Below are 16,977 nucleotides of genomic sequence, written 5' to 3' on the forward strand. Positions count from 1 at the left end.
AGCTAAATCATTTTCTATGACTGGATGAACTTCTTAGGCAATATTCACTAATTTACTCTGAAGGTAAAAACATTTCTTCTTGGTGATGACTGTGATATTACCAAAGAACATACAACTGGAATCAACTTGATGGTACATTTTAACCTATAAAGGTTTCATGTTTGCACACTAGAATATTCTATGGCTGCCCTGTAAAATTAAATTTTTATTTTAATCTAATTTAATTAGAAATAAAATCAAAGTATGTCAGTCCCCTGGTGGTTTTGAAGGCAACCTAGACGTATCAGTAAGGGTCTCGGCACAAAACAGATGACCTGTTTGGAAGACTTGACCTAAAAGAGCTTTTGAAGTTGTGAAGAAAGTTAAAGAAATCCACAAAACACCATGACACCTCCAGACATCAGCCACAATGGACTTCATTATGTCCCCCAAGTCTGAAAGATAGGAGGAGGGAAGAGTGTTTCTAGAGCCTGGAGAAACCTGGGACCCTGAAATAAAAGTAAACCAATAACTGTTACATTCATGCTAGTCTCAACCTGAGATCCCGTCCTTAATGTAATCAGAGGATTACACTGTGATCAATATCGTTAACAATAATAGCTGAGACTAATCATGGTATTACTACATGGCATCCACTGTGATAAGCATCTGGCTTGCACAGTCTCATTCAGTTCTCAGAAGAGCCCTATGAGATGCATACTATTTTCATCCTCACTTTGCTGAGAGATTAAATAATGAGCTCAGTCACCATTTGTAAAAGGCTGAATCCAGATGTGAACCCTGCAGGCAGTCTGACTGCAGAGGCCACCCTATCAACCACAAAAAAAGGTTTGTATCATTAGAATCATATGCCAGTATAATCCTTACAGTGAATCAGAAGTCAAGGGACTTGCTCCAGACTCCACTCCCTGATTCCGTTGCTTTCCTTTAGGCAGAGAGATTTCTTTAATTATGTAAAACCTTTCTGAGGAATTATTTCCTGATTCATCCCATGAGAAAAAAAAAAAAAATCAACAGCAGCAATAGCAACAACAAAAATCAAAAACACAGAATCTTTGCATCTTGAAATTGTTGAATATTTTATCTTTTCAAAGCTTCTGGTGTTTCTGTGCATATCTTCAGGGATTTTGTACACAACTGGACCAGAGGCTGCCAATCTGCATTTGGTCCCTAGCTAGGTCTTTCTGTCTACTACATCCTGCCTGTATCCAGGCCCTATGTTAACTCTGAGAGGGACATTCAGAATAAATGTTTCATGAAGGACTTGTTATAGGATGAGGGGCCACCTCTCTTAGAAAATATGAGATTTTATTCACTTCTCACTTCCCGTGACTCTGAACTGTCATCCTCAGTGTGATTCCTGTTTTTAAGCAGGAAATTTGCATATTCTTCTAACTTGAATTGTTCTTTAGAAACAGATTAGAATCTAGTTTTGGAAAATTCACCATCAAATACATTTCATCAAACTATATAGCCCAATGCCATTTTTAACTTTTTTTAAATTAATTTTTATTGGAGTATAGTTGGTTTACAGTGCTGTTGTTAGTTTTTACTGTACAGCAAAGTGGATCAGCTATATTTATACATATATCCACTCTGTTTTAGGTTCTTTTCCCATATAGGTCATTACAGAGTATTGAGTAGAGTTCCCTGGTACTTATTAGATGTGTATTTTATATACAGTAGTGTGTATATGTCAATCCCAGTCTCCAATTTATCCCTCCCATACATTTCCCCATTTTTAACTTTTCATGGATATATAATTTCATATGGAAGAATGCATGAATCAAAAGTATGTAGCTTAAGTAATTATCCAAAGTTAATACACCCTGGTAGCCACTACCTAGGTCATATATATATATATATATATATATATATATATACACACACACACACACAAACACACACACACACACAATGAAATATTATTCAGTCATAAAGAACAAAATCTTGGCATTTGCAACAACATGGTTGGGCTTCAAAGGCATTATGCTAAGTGCAGTAAGTTAACAAAGACAAATATATACGAAATCTGAAAAACAAAATAGAAAAGAGATTGGTGATTGCAAAAGGCAAGGAGTAAGAGGTAGGACAAATGGATGAACTTTTTTTTTAGTTTAAGTAAAAGTTATAAATAAAAACAAACTCTTAAGTCTGGCTTTATCCACTAAAATTGAACATATCTCACTTTTAACTATAAATTCATTTCTGTTTTAAAATACATCCTTAGAGGAAAAGGCTAGGCAGTGATTTATGTAAAACTATTAATACTCTGGAGTCTTAACTTCTCACACACTTAATTTGTGCCCTTAGAGTTATACAGCAACTAAAAAACAAAAACAAACAAACAAACAAAAAACTATTACTTACATTAATCTTTAAAGACTATCCATTAATCTTTAAAGTCTTTAATCTTTAAAGACTTTTAAGACTATTATACTCTGCCAAGATTATACTTATGTAGATTACTGCAACCTACCATGATATTTTTGATACCACGAGGATAATTTCAAAATGAAAGTGGAGAAGGGTTCTGCAACTCATTCAGATGGTGATTAAATAGTGCATTATTCACTAAGCACTGTGAGTTAGAGATGGCATCAGGCAATGGAAGTAGGTTGGAGAAAAGACAACTAAAGGCAAAACATTTAAATAGTTCTAAGCCTGTCACATTTCAACACTCTACTCATTCTCCCTAGGTGAAACCCTGTAGTCTAGTCTTCTGTGAGTCTTCTCCTGTGATCTCTAGGCTTATGATTTCTTAAGTCCTTTCATTCAGATATCTTCTCTCAGCATCATCCTTTTGCCTCTGCCCCCTACTGGGTGTTCTCCTCAAACCACTACAACTCAACACTTTTTTTTAATTAATTTATTTTTTATTGAAGGATAATTGCTTTACAGACTTTTGTTGTTTTCTGTCAAACCTCAACATGAATCAGCCATAGGTATACTTATATCCCCTCCGTTTTGAACTTCCCTCCCATCTCCCTCCCCATCCCACCCCTCTAGGTTGATACAGAGCCCCTATTTGTGTTTCCTGAGCCATACAGCAAATTCCTCCATTGGCTATCTATTTTACATATGGTAATGTAAGTTTCCACGCTGCTCTTTCCGTACATCTCACCCTCTCCTACCCTCTCCCCATGTCCACAAGTTTATTCTCTATGTCTGTTTCTCTGTTGCTGCCCTGTAAGTAAATTCTTCAGTACCGGTTTTCTAGATTCCATATACATGTGTTAGAATACGATATTTTTTCTGACTTACTTCACTCTGTGTAATAGGTTCTAGGCTCATCCACCTCATTAGAACTGACTCAAAGTCATTCCTGAATGGATAACGAAGTTGCTGTCCGTATACACAATGGAATATTACTCAGCAACTCAACACTTTTAAGTGTAACTCATTTTCTCCCTTTCTACCCCCAAGGGTGGTTACAGAGTTCACATAGTCTCTGAAGCTAGAAATCAGTTAATCATCTTTGAATGCTCCTTGTCTAATCTTCAGCATCTATTGAATTACTAAATCCTGCTGATTTTAAATCCATATTCCCTCCATCCTCTTTTATAAGCATCTGCCTGGACTACAAAAGCAGTCTCCCAGTTGCCCTCTGCGCCTCCAGTCCCACACAATTTCAGCAGTAGCACAAGTCCTACCAACACATAATCTGATCTGTGTGATTTCCCTCTTCAAACCATTCAATGGTTCTTTGTCACCTTTAGCACAGAGCATCACCTTTATCAGTGCTTCCCTGGTGGCTCAGTAGGTAAAGAATCCACCCGCAATGCAGCAGACTGCCTGCAATGCAAGAGACTCAGTTTGTCTCTAGGTCAGGAAGATCCCCTAGAGAAGGAAACAGCAACCCACTCCAGTATTCTTGCCTGGGAAATACCAGGGACAGAGGAGCCTGGTGGGCTACAGTACATGGGGTTGCAAAAGTTGGACGTGACTTAACAATTAAACCACCATATAACCTGCGTCATCTCAGTTTATGTCATAAAAGGAGAGAATATTCAGAAACTGGTAACAGTGGTTCCTTCTAAAAAGACAACTTGTTGACTGGTAGAAAGAGACAAGAGAGAGAGACATGAATTGCACTGTATACTCTTTTTTAAATTTGGTACCAGATTCTGGTACCAGATTTGAAAAATACGTTTTAATGTATGCCATAGGATTCTGCATATCACAGTCGTGTCTGACTCTTTGCGACCCCATGAACTGCAGCCCACCAGACCCTTCCGTCCATGAGATTCTCCAGGCAAGAACTCTGGAGTGGGTTGCCATTTCCTTCTCCAGCATATTTGCAATAAGTAGACTATAAATTTGGTTCTGAGCATCCTGATAGCCAAAGAAATGAGGGAAACATTATCAGGTTTAAGTGACATATCCATTAAGATAAAATCAAACCAACTCACAAGAACAAGCCCAGCTTTTCATGTTTAAAATAAAAAAAAAAGATATTTCCCAGAGGATCTTCATGAAAAAACATTGCATAGGGGAAATCTTCAAGAATATTCCCAAATACTGTAATTTCAACAGAGACCATCAGGCTGCAGATCCTTAGAACATCCCTCTAGGCAAGCCAAAAGAATAATCCAAAAGCACAACCTGGAAAAACCATTCTCCCATGGGTTAATTTTCTCATTTTGGTGGTTTCAGATGCTCCATTCAAACTGGACTTTGTGATATGGTCAGTACATGATGACATTATTTTTCATTAATATTATATATGAAAGAAATTGACACAAGTCAGCTACCAGTGATGAAACAGTCTGATTATGAGGCAATTAGCCTACCTTCAACATTGGGTATATTATAAAAGCAACTGTGTGTGTGTTGGTCTCTTTGTGACCCCCCCATGGACTGTAGCCCGCCAAGCACCTCTGTCGATGAGATTTCCCAGGCAAGAATACTGGAGAAGATAACCACTCTTTTCTCCAGGAGATCTTCCTGACCCAAGGATCGAACTCAGGAGTCTCCTGCATTGCAGGCAGATTCTTTACTATCTGAGCCAACTATTCAACTCCAACGAATATTAATTTTTTAAAAAATCAGGGCTACTGTAGACAGATCCTATTCTTGCTAGAAGTTTGGAGGGGATAACTTCTAGGATCCCTTTAAACATTAAGATTTCATAAGGTGATATGTCCATGCATCTTGAAAGGACCTCTTTAAAGTTTAAGTACATCTCTGTGTATAAGGAGTTGTTACTTAAATAAATTTAAGAACTTGCTCATAGGGCCTCCTGATATTTAGGAAATTCCCTGAATACAATTAAAGGTGTTATTAGCATTGGTTTGAAGGAAGCCTAATGGAGAAGGGAATGGCAACCCACCCCAGTATTTTTGCCTGGAGAATCCCATGGACAGAGGAGCCTGTCAGGCTATGGTCCAAAGGGTCACAAAGAGTCAGACACCACTGAAGTGACTTAGCATGCACATGTGCAAAGAAAGCCTAAAGTTAAATTTGTAACTAGTGAGGCATTTAAGAAGAGGACCCAAGAGCCCTGAGTCCCAGTTCCATGCTTAATAAGGTTAAATAATCCTCTGAAAACAAGCAGCATGACTCTACCTCTTGCCCTAGCTTTTCCTACACAAGACAGATTATCTCAGCCTGGGTCTGCACAATAAGAATCGGAAGGCCAATTCCTCTTTTAAGTACGCACATGCACGCTTCAAAATTGACATTTCCCTTTATTTTAAAGGAAAAAGGAAGGCAGGAGAAGAGAGGTAGGGAGGCAGGAAAGAGGGAAGGGGAGAGAGGAAAGAAAAAACTCATGGCTTCAGTTTACAAGGGATGAGATGGGGAGGAGATGAATGTCCTTTCCCCCAGAGCGCAGCCTTGCACTGGCTTTGCCAAGACTCCCCACATCTCTGTCTTCACATTCCATTGGCGCCTGAAAGGTAAGTACCCTTCCTTCTAGCCTGTGGCTGAAGGGAAACCCGGGGAGGGAGAAAGGTTGAGAACCATCTGGCTGGGAGTATATGCAAACTAAATCAAATGTATTGTTCAAAATTTACAGTGGGTCATCTCTTCTTTTTTCTTATTTCTTTTCAATATCGAATGAAGGGCTGACCAGCAAGGTCAAACTCCCCTTATTAATGAGGCATTGCTGGGGCTCTGTCTCATTAGGGCACTCAGAACTGTGCATTTACTGCAATTTGCAGCACTTAATAGAGAAAGGTCAGAGCGGGTCACGTTCAATTTCCACTTGGCAGAGGGAGGAAAAATGGAAGCAATTCATTTGCACAAATTTGAATAATTCTTCTCAGTCTCCTTTTCTTTATCTACGTATGGATAATTCCTGCATCTTACCTCACTCACAATCATTTCAGAACTGCCAGCAGCCGGATTTCTATGAAGGCTGTAATGGAGCTGACAGATTCTATGAATCCAGGTGTCAAAATAAAGCCACTGGCTTCGTCCCCCGCCCCCCTTCTCACAACAGGGAATAGGAGCTGCCTCTAGTGAGCTCTTAAACTTATCATAAATGTATCAAGATTGCTGTGGGCCATGAAACAGCTGTAGACAATTAATCTTTCCACAATTCTTCGGCATAAGAATTGCTTTCCCCGCAAAGTAACATCTGCCGTGCGGAGGTGATTATTCACAGCCGAGGGCGCCACCATAGTTTCATGCATAGAGCCATCAGTGGCAATGAAGCAAAATTTATAGTTTTCCCTGGTTCAGTAAAAATAACATTTCAGCTGCATTAAAACATCATCCATCAGCATTGTCCCAGAGCCCGGAGCCCCATCTCATCCAAAGAAATTAAAAAGTATTCATTTTAATGCTAACTTCTAAAGCTTGCAGTGACATTACTGCCTTTTTTGGAGGGGACTGGGGAGGGGAAGTAATAGCACAAGGAAGATGGAAGGAAATGGTGATGCAGCATAGCTAGGTTGAGTATTAAATGTGCTACTAGATAGCAGTGATGTCCCAAATACCAATTCCAACTGTGGTGCTGGAGAAGACTCTTGAGAGTCCCTTGGACAGCAAGGAGATCAAACCAGTAAAATCAACCCTAAATATTCATTAGAGGAACTGAAGCTAAAGCTGCAATACTTTGGCTATCTGATGCGAAGAGCTGACCCACTGGAAAAGACCCTAATGCTGGGAAAGATTGAGGGCAGGAGGAGAAGGAGACAGCAGAGGATGAGATGATTGGATGGCATCACCAACTCAATGGACAAGAGTTTGAGCAAATTCTGGGGGATAGTGAAGGACAGGGAAGCCTGGCCTGCTTGCTGCAGTCCATGGGGTTGCAAAGAGTTGGACATGACTGAGCGACTGAACAACCCAATTACCAGACATCTGGTTCTTATTTATTCATAACCCCTGAATGCTATATCAAAACTCCTTGAGTCAAACTGAACAACTAAAGAGGGAAAGTTATTTCACAGAAACAAGATAACTCTTTGGATTGAAGGGAATTAAAATGGATACCAAAGCAACAGTTTCCTGTTGCAATGCAGTGGGCATTTCGTTTTAAACATTTGTCTGAAGGAATCAAATTTACCTAGAGAAAAAAAAAATGGGCATTTGCTTTGAGTCTTCCTCAGCATAATTCCAAGCGCAGGGCTTCCTCTCAAAAGTAAAACAGCTTCCTGGTACTTTGGAACCCTGTTTTCAAGAAATGACCCATTTCAGGATTGGGTTATGATATTTGAACATAAAAACACAGAGGAAGAGAAAGAGGGAATCTTTGGGGTCATCTGATCTATACAGGCCTTCATACACAGGGCAAGTCTTCAAAATAATTTGAAAGTAAAAAATAAAATATAAGTAATATGTTATCCCCACACTCACACCCACTACAGTCCACTGAGCCACCTTATAATACCTATGTCTTAAATTTTTAAAGTAATAAGTCCATGTAGTCAGCATTTAGTTGAGCACTACATTCCAAGTCCTGTGAGATATGGCAGGAGTCCACGTACTCGTAAGAGGGAGCACCTGCCTTTAAGCAGCTTATAGTCCAGAGGGAAACTACATAAACAACTAACTAAAATACAGGTGGTAATATAATCAAAGCATAAAAAAGTGCTATGGTCTCATAGAAAATACAACTACTCAGTTGAGGAGAGTGGAGGAGAGACGTCAGTTCAACACAGTTCAGAGAAATAGAGGATATTTGAATACCCGTCACTTAAACCACTAGGCACTAGTGGTAAAGAACCTACTTCCAAATGCAGGAGATAAAAGAGATGCAGGTTCAGTCCCTGAGTCAGGAAGATACCCTGGAGGAGGGCGTGGCAACCCACTCCAGTGTTCTGGCCTTGAGAATCCCATGGACAGAGGAGCCTGGTGGGCTACAGCGCACGGGGTCGCAAACAGTCAGACACCACTGAAGCGACTTAGCACTCAAAGATCATCCAAAGACTATGTCATCTAAAAAGACTACTCTTCAAGGTCATAAACAAATTGATCTACAAAAGTCAGTCCAATAACCAAAGCTGAGGGGCCCCCAAAACCAAAGCTGAGGGGTAATGAGCTGGGAGGCAAGACGTTGGCTCCAGTGCCATAGCACTGATCCATCAATAGTGGTGCCTCCGAGTGAGGTTGGATAAGGTGCAGTGCTCTATAACCCCAGAGAAGGACATGGCAACCCACTCCAGTATCCTTGCCTGGAAAGTCCTATGGACAGAGGAGCCTGGTGGGCTGCAGTCCAAGGAATCACAGAGTCAGGCACGCCTAAGTGACTAACACAAAGTACTCTATAAAGGATCTGAAAATCAATGTTTTTCCTTGGCATGTTTTCATCCAAAAGTGAAAGCTAATCATTCTTTCACTCATTGGAGATTCTCCTAATTTCACAGTGAAACACATATTCCAGCGCAAGCCAAAACTTGAATTTTACAAAGGTCAAAGGGAAAGTCCAAGGTGCTGTGTCAGTGAGTCTCAAACCCCAGGATGAGATGTGCTGGTCTGTCACAGCACAAGGACCTCAACTCGGAAGTGACTCCATGCCCGATGGGGAGAGTTCAGGGGAACACAGATCCCGGGATGCACTCAGTACAACAGGGTTCTCCAGTATTTTGAAGTGAATCTTTTTATCTTTTCTTTTCCAATGTAAAAATAGTTTTGGAAATTTGGAAACATCTTGTGCCTTCTGGTGAAAGAACTTTGATGTCTCCTCAATAAACTTACACTCAACTAAGTTTAAGATATCTATCTATAGATAAATAGATACCAAGAGAAATAAAGAGTTGTTTAATATAATTTTAGAAGTTTTATACATGTAAAAACATATAAATTTATATATATGTACCACATAGATATAAATAATGAATTTATATCTAATCATTTATATATATACATATAACTCAAAAGATACATTATGTAATATATAAATATATATAAACAACTCTATATAGATAGCTAGATAGATATCTGAATATTTATACTCAATTCTCTTCACATAATTTTCCACAGCACATGTCTATTTAGCTCTTCCTGAATGTATGTAAACAGAAACTCTAGGAGGGAAAATGGTTCTGGAAGGACACAGGACTTTCTACCAAAAGCTGATAATGCAATAAAAAATTATTCCGATGAAAAAGAAAAGTGAATAAGGAGTAAGGAGTGTACCGTAATAAATTTAGGTTTAAAAATCAAAAATGAAAATAAAAAGAGAACATATAACCTAGAAGGAATTTTTCTAATTATACAAATCTGAAGGAATATTGTTTTAAAAGCTAAAATCCAGAACTGACTGAGGATTGTGAAAAATTCTGTAGACAAAATGTGCCCGTTTAAGCTGAATTTATTGTCACAAGAACAAAGAAAGCATCATGGCCAACTCACCGTGTGGAGTCAGAGCTGTTCAACCGCTATTTTGTTTCCGTCTTTTCTATCGGAGTATGACCTTCACTCTGGAAAGGAAAGTGCCAATGTGGTTTAAGAGGAATGAAAGCCCAAGAAAGGTGGAGGACAGTAAGGACACAGCCAGCAATTTTAAATAAATTCAAGTTTCAGGACCCCAAAGAAGTATATTCCAGAGTATTGAAAAGACAACTGTAAGGCCCCCATACACACGGTCAACGCTTGAGGTATTTGGGGAATAGGAAAGATTCCCAGGATCCAGCTAGGAAAAAATATCTATATTTTTTTGAAAATGGATTCAAGAAACATTTTATATTGAACTTTAGGATAACTGGTGTGTGAGCATTAGAGAGTGAAAATAAACTGAATAAGCTGGACTAGCCTCATTTCCTCTGGGATTACTGGACGGATAAGCAGGTGGGTGCCAGAGATTTATTCTATCTTGATTGCATCAGAGGATTTAATAAATTGTCTCAGATCTTTGTATTCAAGATGGAGAAATATGAGATGAATGAACTAGAATATGCAGGATCCATAGCTGTTGAATGGTGTTAGTTAAGTAACAGTAGGAAGCTGGCATGTGGAGGGCAGGGACAGAATCTGTGTGCAGTATTATCTTTTTGAAAGAAGACCTATCTCTGGAGCTGCAGGTGGCCCAGAGAGAGAAGATGGGCTAACACTGTATGAGGCTGCCTGCCTCATCACTTTTATATAAGTTGAAATCTGGCTCACAGGTCAAAGTAGTAAGATAAAATGTATTAGATATAAATGTAAAGTCTACATTCCAATGTTTGCAGGCCACAAACCAACCTTAAGCTAATCAGTGACCTAATAGAAGCAGTTCCATTAAATGCAGGAATAACATAACTATCATTTCATGTTTAACAAAGTTCCAGTCAATTTAATAATGCATCATTAATAAAGAAGAAAGTACAAGGAGAGATAAAAGATTGCTATCCAGAAATCCCAAGAGAGTCAAACTATTGGAATTAATTTTAAAAGCTAATCAAAGTGGTAACTGAAGATTAGAAGCAGTAATAGAAGTTACAGAAACTGTATGTTTTCTTTATGTCTAAAAACACCACTTTGAAAATGTAAGTATTTTTAAATCTCATGCACATTTGTGAAAAAAAAGATAAAGTATCCAGGGAAAACCTAGATACTTTTGGGGGGGTCACTCCAAAATCACTGCAGATGGTGACTGCAGCCGTGAAATTAAAAGACACTTGCTCCTTGGGAGAAAAGTTATGACCAAACAGCATACTGAAAAGCAGAGACGTTACTTTGCCAACAAAGGTCCATCTAGTCAAGGCTATGGTTTTTCCATGGTCATGTATGGATGTGAGAATTGGACTATAAAGAAAGCTGAGCACTGAAGAATTGATGCTTTTGAACTGTGGTGTTGGAGAAGACTCTTGAGAGTCCCTTGGAGTGCAAGGAGATCCAGCCAGTCAATTCTAAAGGAAATCAGTCCTGAATATTCATCGGAAGGACTGATGCTGAAGCTGAAACTACAATACTTTGGCCACCTGATGCAAAGAGCTGACTCATTGGAAAAGACCCTGATGTTGGGAAAGATTAAAGGCAGGAGGAGAAGGGGACCACAGAGGATGAGATGGTTGAATGAAATCACTGATTCGATGGACATGGGTTTTAGCAAGCTCTGGGAGTTGGTGATGGACAGGGAAGCCTGGCATGCTGCAGTCCATTGAGTTGCAATAGTTGGACACAACTGAGTGACTGAACTGAACTGAGGGAAAACCAAAAATAACTGGCAGGATCCATATGAAAAATCTAGTAAAAATGTACAGTTTTTTTTTTTTTAAAGATTTGAATGATTAAAGAGATATGATGTTTCAGAATGTTACTGAAATTCTAACGAAAATCTCAATCAGATGTTTTTGAATTTTGAAAGTCTAAATTAATGGGAAAGAATAAAAGAGTAGGAAAATCTCATTTTCAATTGTAGTTCCATCAAATAGTAAAACAAATTTTAAAGCTATAATAAATAAATCAGTATGGTATGACTTGAGAGTTGTTAGATCAATTGAAAATAATAAAGCTATTGCATGTAATGAGGACTGCTTCATCAATCAGGAACAAAAGACAGCTTTTTAAATAAACGGTTCTGCTGAGAGTTGTCAATTGCTTCAAAATTGAGTACAACCTTAAAAAGTCAAGAAGAGAGTCCTCAGAAGAAACCAACTCTGCAAGTACCTTGACCTTAGATTTTCAACTCCAGAGCTATGAAAAAAGAATATGCATCTGTATACACATTAGGATCTCAACTATATTTGAAATTTTTCCTACACGAAAGACTGAAAAGAAATGTATACCATGATGACAATGATTGTTGCCTCTGAGTGGTAGAATTATGAGTCAATATTTTTATTCTTCTTTGTACTTTAATTTTCATATGTTTCAATGAACCTATACTGCTCTTGAAATCAGAGGGGAAATGTTGTTGCATGTGAAAGCCATATTCAAAATAAAATTCATTACAGAGAGTAAACCTAGAAGCAGTGAGTGAAAATTACAGGCAAACAGATTACAGTTCAATATCAGGAAGAACCAACTAATAGATCATTCCAAATATGTGAGGCTCAAATTACCATGTTTGGAAATTTTGAAGGAAGGTATATTCAGAGTTCTCCAAAGAAACAGAACTATAGAACCAATATGTGGATAGAGAGAGAGAGAAGAACGAAGAGATTTATTATAAAGACTTGAGTCATGCAATCATGGAGGCTGGCAAGTCCCAAGATCTGCCAGATGAGTTGGCAAGCTGGAGACCCAGGAAAGTTGATGGTGTGGTTCTAGCCTAGGAAGAGACAATGTTTCAGTTCTCGTCCAAAGACAAGAAGAGCTGATGTCCCAGTTCGAAGACGGAGGACAATCTGCTTTACTCAATCCATTGATTTAAATGTTAATCTTATCCCCTAAAAATTTCACAAAAACACCAGGAATAACATTTGACCAAATATCAGGGCACCTCATGGCCCAGTTTGAGGGCAGGAGGAGAAGGGGGTGACCAGTAGTGAGATGGTTGAATAACGTCACCAACTCAATGGACATGAGTTTGAGCAAACTCTGGAGATAGTGAAGGACAGAGGAGACTGGTGTGCTGCAGTCCACGGGGTCACAAAGAGTTGGACACAACTTAGTGACTGAACAACAATGAACAGCATGGCCCAGTTAAGTTAACCACCACAGGGCAATTCCAAAATGGGATGAAAGTTTGACTGATAACCTCTAAAATCTTTTTGCAGGGAGAGTAAGGATACTAGATCTACCAAAATATTCAAGATTCTTTCCAAGTACCCAAAGTACCTCTGTGTTTCCAGGAAAACTGAGACTAATAATTAGTTTTTGTATTTTTATATCAAGTATCATGATATCTATGACACTTGAGAAAGTAATGGAAGAAAAGAAAAAAAAATAAAGGAAAAAAGTAATGGAAGGATGCAGTCTCAGAGAACTCAGAAATGCTGGTAAACTTAAAAAATTAATGAATTGAAATGGGCTTGTCTGCTTGCTGCTTCTCTGGAAGTGCACTTCTTATTTAAAACAAAGCAGCCACTAGAAACTGTTCAGAATTCCCCTTTGGCATCATATGTATCACAAAATATACCAGATTTAGAGCCATAAGATCCAAGTTCAAATTCCTGCTTCTATAACACCATGATTTTGAGCAAATCAGCTAATCTTTCAAAATATTCTTTTTCTTCCACTCAAAGTATTAGTTTCAAAAAGCTAAAAGCATGACTCTCGTTCAAATATATAATGAATATAGTCAAAGATTTATTTATCTCATTAATGAGGGAGCCAGCAGGACGGTAACATCACCACCCTACCCCAGGAGACTTAGAGAACCGTGTTAGACACTGTGACATGAAAAGGACACGTGGTCATCTTTTTGCCTGTCTCCAAACTTTGAAAATTTTTCTTAACATCTGATTATTAGGAATAATAACATCTAACTTCTAGTCGTTATGAGACTTACAAGAAAATGTATATGGAAGTGCTTTGTTCTGAAAAGCACTACCCAGTTACAAAATATCGTTATTACCAATGGCTTTCCAATTGAATCAGCCTCTGCTAAACACAGTCAACCTGCTCACTGTCTTTCCCTCTCCTCCTATGTTTTCCCAAATTCATCCACTAGCCATGAACTAGTCATTAACTTGAACACTGTCTTTACTCTTATTTCATCCTTACCACCCCCAATATCCTGTCAACCACCAACCTTTGCCTGTTGACCTCCTAAATCTCTCCATCTGCTTGTTTATCACCTACTTGCCTTTCAAGGCTCTACTTCAATGCCACATCTCCAGGGTTTTATTTCTTAATCTCCAGGAAGCATATCTCCATCCCTTTATTGATTTGATCCCATTGTTGATGTTGTTCAGCTGCTAAGTCATGTCTGACTCTTTGCAATCCCATAGACTGCAGTACACTAGACTTCCCTGTCCTTCACTACTTCCTGGATCTTGCTCAGACTCATGTCCATTGAGTCGGTGATGCTATCTCATCCTCTGTCACCAACCATTTCATCCTCTGTCACCCTCTTCTCCTCCTGCCCTCAGTCTTTCCCAGCATGATCCCATGGCACCCTGTATTTCCCCATTCCATGAACATCACATGACATGAATAAATATCTTAATTTTTTGTCTGCATCCCCTCTTCTTTGAAGGGATGCCTCCTTTACTGTCTTGTTCAGTATTTACCTCCTAGGACTTGGCGTATTGTGGGAGCTCAATAAATATTTAAATGTATAAATGGAATGAAAATGATCCACCCACCAGAAGTAAGTACATAGTTTTTAAAAATAAAAAGCTATCATAGGTATATGCATATGTGTAGCTGATTCATCTTGCTGTACGCCGGAAAATAACACAACATTGTAAATCAACTATACTACAATAAAAATTTTAAAACATAAAAATATATTTAACTTCATAATAGGATATGAGAGAAAGAAAAGAGTGGTTTAGGAACGAAGAAAGTTTAAAAAATAAAGGGAGCTGATATAAAGACAACCTTAAAATTTGAGAGTTGTGAAGACCTCAGAAATCATGTTGATTTCCCCACTCATCTTACAAATGAGGAATCCAAAACATTAAAGCAATTTGCCCAAAACCATGTAAGTTGGTGACAAAGCAAGGATACCAGTCTTGGTCTCATAACTCCCTGGCACAATATCACTATGCTGTGAGTGTCTGCAGAGAAGAGAAGGGGGCGAGGGGAACAGACTGAGTGTCTTCTTTACTTTGAGCAAGGGTGCTGGCACCCAGTCACTTATTGAGTTTCATAGTAATAATACGAGCTAGAGAGTCAGCATTCTGATTCATTGTTCCCTGGGCCCATGCCCATTCACCTTACATCTGAGTAATAATGTCTCCCTGTGAGACCATGCTGTCATTCTCCTAGGAGTCCTTGAATACTCTCTATGGTCTTGTGGGAAATGAGGGTTAGGAGTCGCTTTTCCATAGAAGATGCAGAGGGGCTAATTTCCTTCTTTCCTCCCCCACACACCCATTTCAAACTCATCCATCAGATCTCAGGAAAGTACAATACGTGAAACAACAAGAATAAAAGCCTTTATATTAAATTCCTTGTGGGTGAGCTTTGCAGATAAAGCAGAACAATCTGATCTTAGCAAGTTAAATGGTTTGCAAATCACAATGTGCTGCACCCTTCAGATGCATCCTTATGTAAAATAAATCACCTAGTATTATCATAACAGTATTGGGGAAATTTGCAAGTCCAGTGGAGGAAGAGGGTTTGCTTCAGAAAACATGCATATATTTATAAGTATTTTTTATATATGAATGTATACCAGGGGTCTCAAGCCATTTGGTAAGAGAAAAATAATGTTTCATTTACCTAAACTCATAGTAGCTTGATAAGAATATGGAGACCAGGGAAAGGAGGACTAGAATGTAGAGGAAGGGAAGGGAAGAATAGAGGATGTCTTCACTGAGTTCTTGAGTTTGTAGAATCAGAGACAAGGACAGAAAAAGATGGTTTATCGCTCCCTATGGAAATCAAGGGAAAGTAAGCTCCACAGAAAGATCATAGGACAGGATAAAGCTATAAGATATTCTGTTGATATCGCCCTGTTGATTGCAGACTAAATATTTTCTATATGTTTTTATACAACTGCAAAAGTGAAAGTGAATGTCTCTCAGTTTTGTCCAACTCTTTGCGACCCCATGGACTCTATATACAGTCCATGGAATTCTCCAGGCCAGAATACTGGAGTGGATAGCCGTTCCCTTCTCTGGGGGATCTTCCCAACCCAGGGATCGATCCCAGTTCTCCTGCACTGCAGGTGGATTTTTTACCAGCTGAGCCACCAAGGAAGCCCAGTGTGTATGTAAATAAATACACATGCATTTGAATGTATTCACAAACATACAGAAAGATTGTGCTTGCTATGCAAACAGGCAAAAGATATTAGTAGTTTGCTGTTGGTAGAACACCTACTTCACACTTTGCCTTGATCCTACTGTATAGTTTTCCATCATTAGTACGTATTTAAAAACAATTTGCCAGGGTTAGAACTTCAACTTGCATTTAAGAGATGAACACAAAGCAAACTGTACAATGACTAAATCTCTAAGTGGTATATGGGTGTTTGTGGGGGAGTGGGTATACATGTGCACAAACAAACCTACATTGCTTCAATTAATGAAGCCAACTGCTGATGCTGCTCAGTCATGTCTGACTTTTTGCAACCCCATTGACTGGAGCCAGCCAGGCTCCTCTGTCCATGGGATTCTCCAGGCAAGAATACTGGGGTGGGTTGCCGTTTCCTACTCCAGGGGATCTTCCCAACCCAGGGATTGAACCAGTGCCTCTTGCATCTCCTGCATGGGCAGGCAGATTCTGTACCAGTGCACCAACTGGGAAGTCCAACAAAGCCAGCACTTGCTTCAAAATTCATCTGCCCAATAGCAATCCCATTACTCTATGCCTCAGCAGATCATACTCCCAAAGACAAACAATAATACTAAGGGAGCTTTTTAAGCCATTTGAAACAGTTTGAGAGTTATTTAATAATATAATTGTAATAATAATAGCTACCATTTTAGTAAATGTTTCCTTCTATACTGGAAACTGTGCTTTAAACAAAACTCTCTCATAGCTCAG

Source organism: Giraffa tippelskirchi, chromosome 1 (assembly GCF_054371585.1).
Source record: "Giraffa tippelskirchi isolate mGirTip1 chromosome 1, T2T-mGirTip1v1.2.pri, whole genome shotgun sequence".
In the NCBI taxonomy this organism is placed as follows: domain Eukaryota; kingdom Metazoa; phylum Chordata; class Mammalia; order Artiodactyla; family Giraffidae; genus Giraffa; species Giraffa tippelskirchi.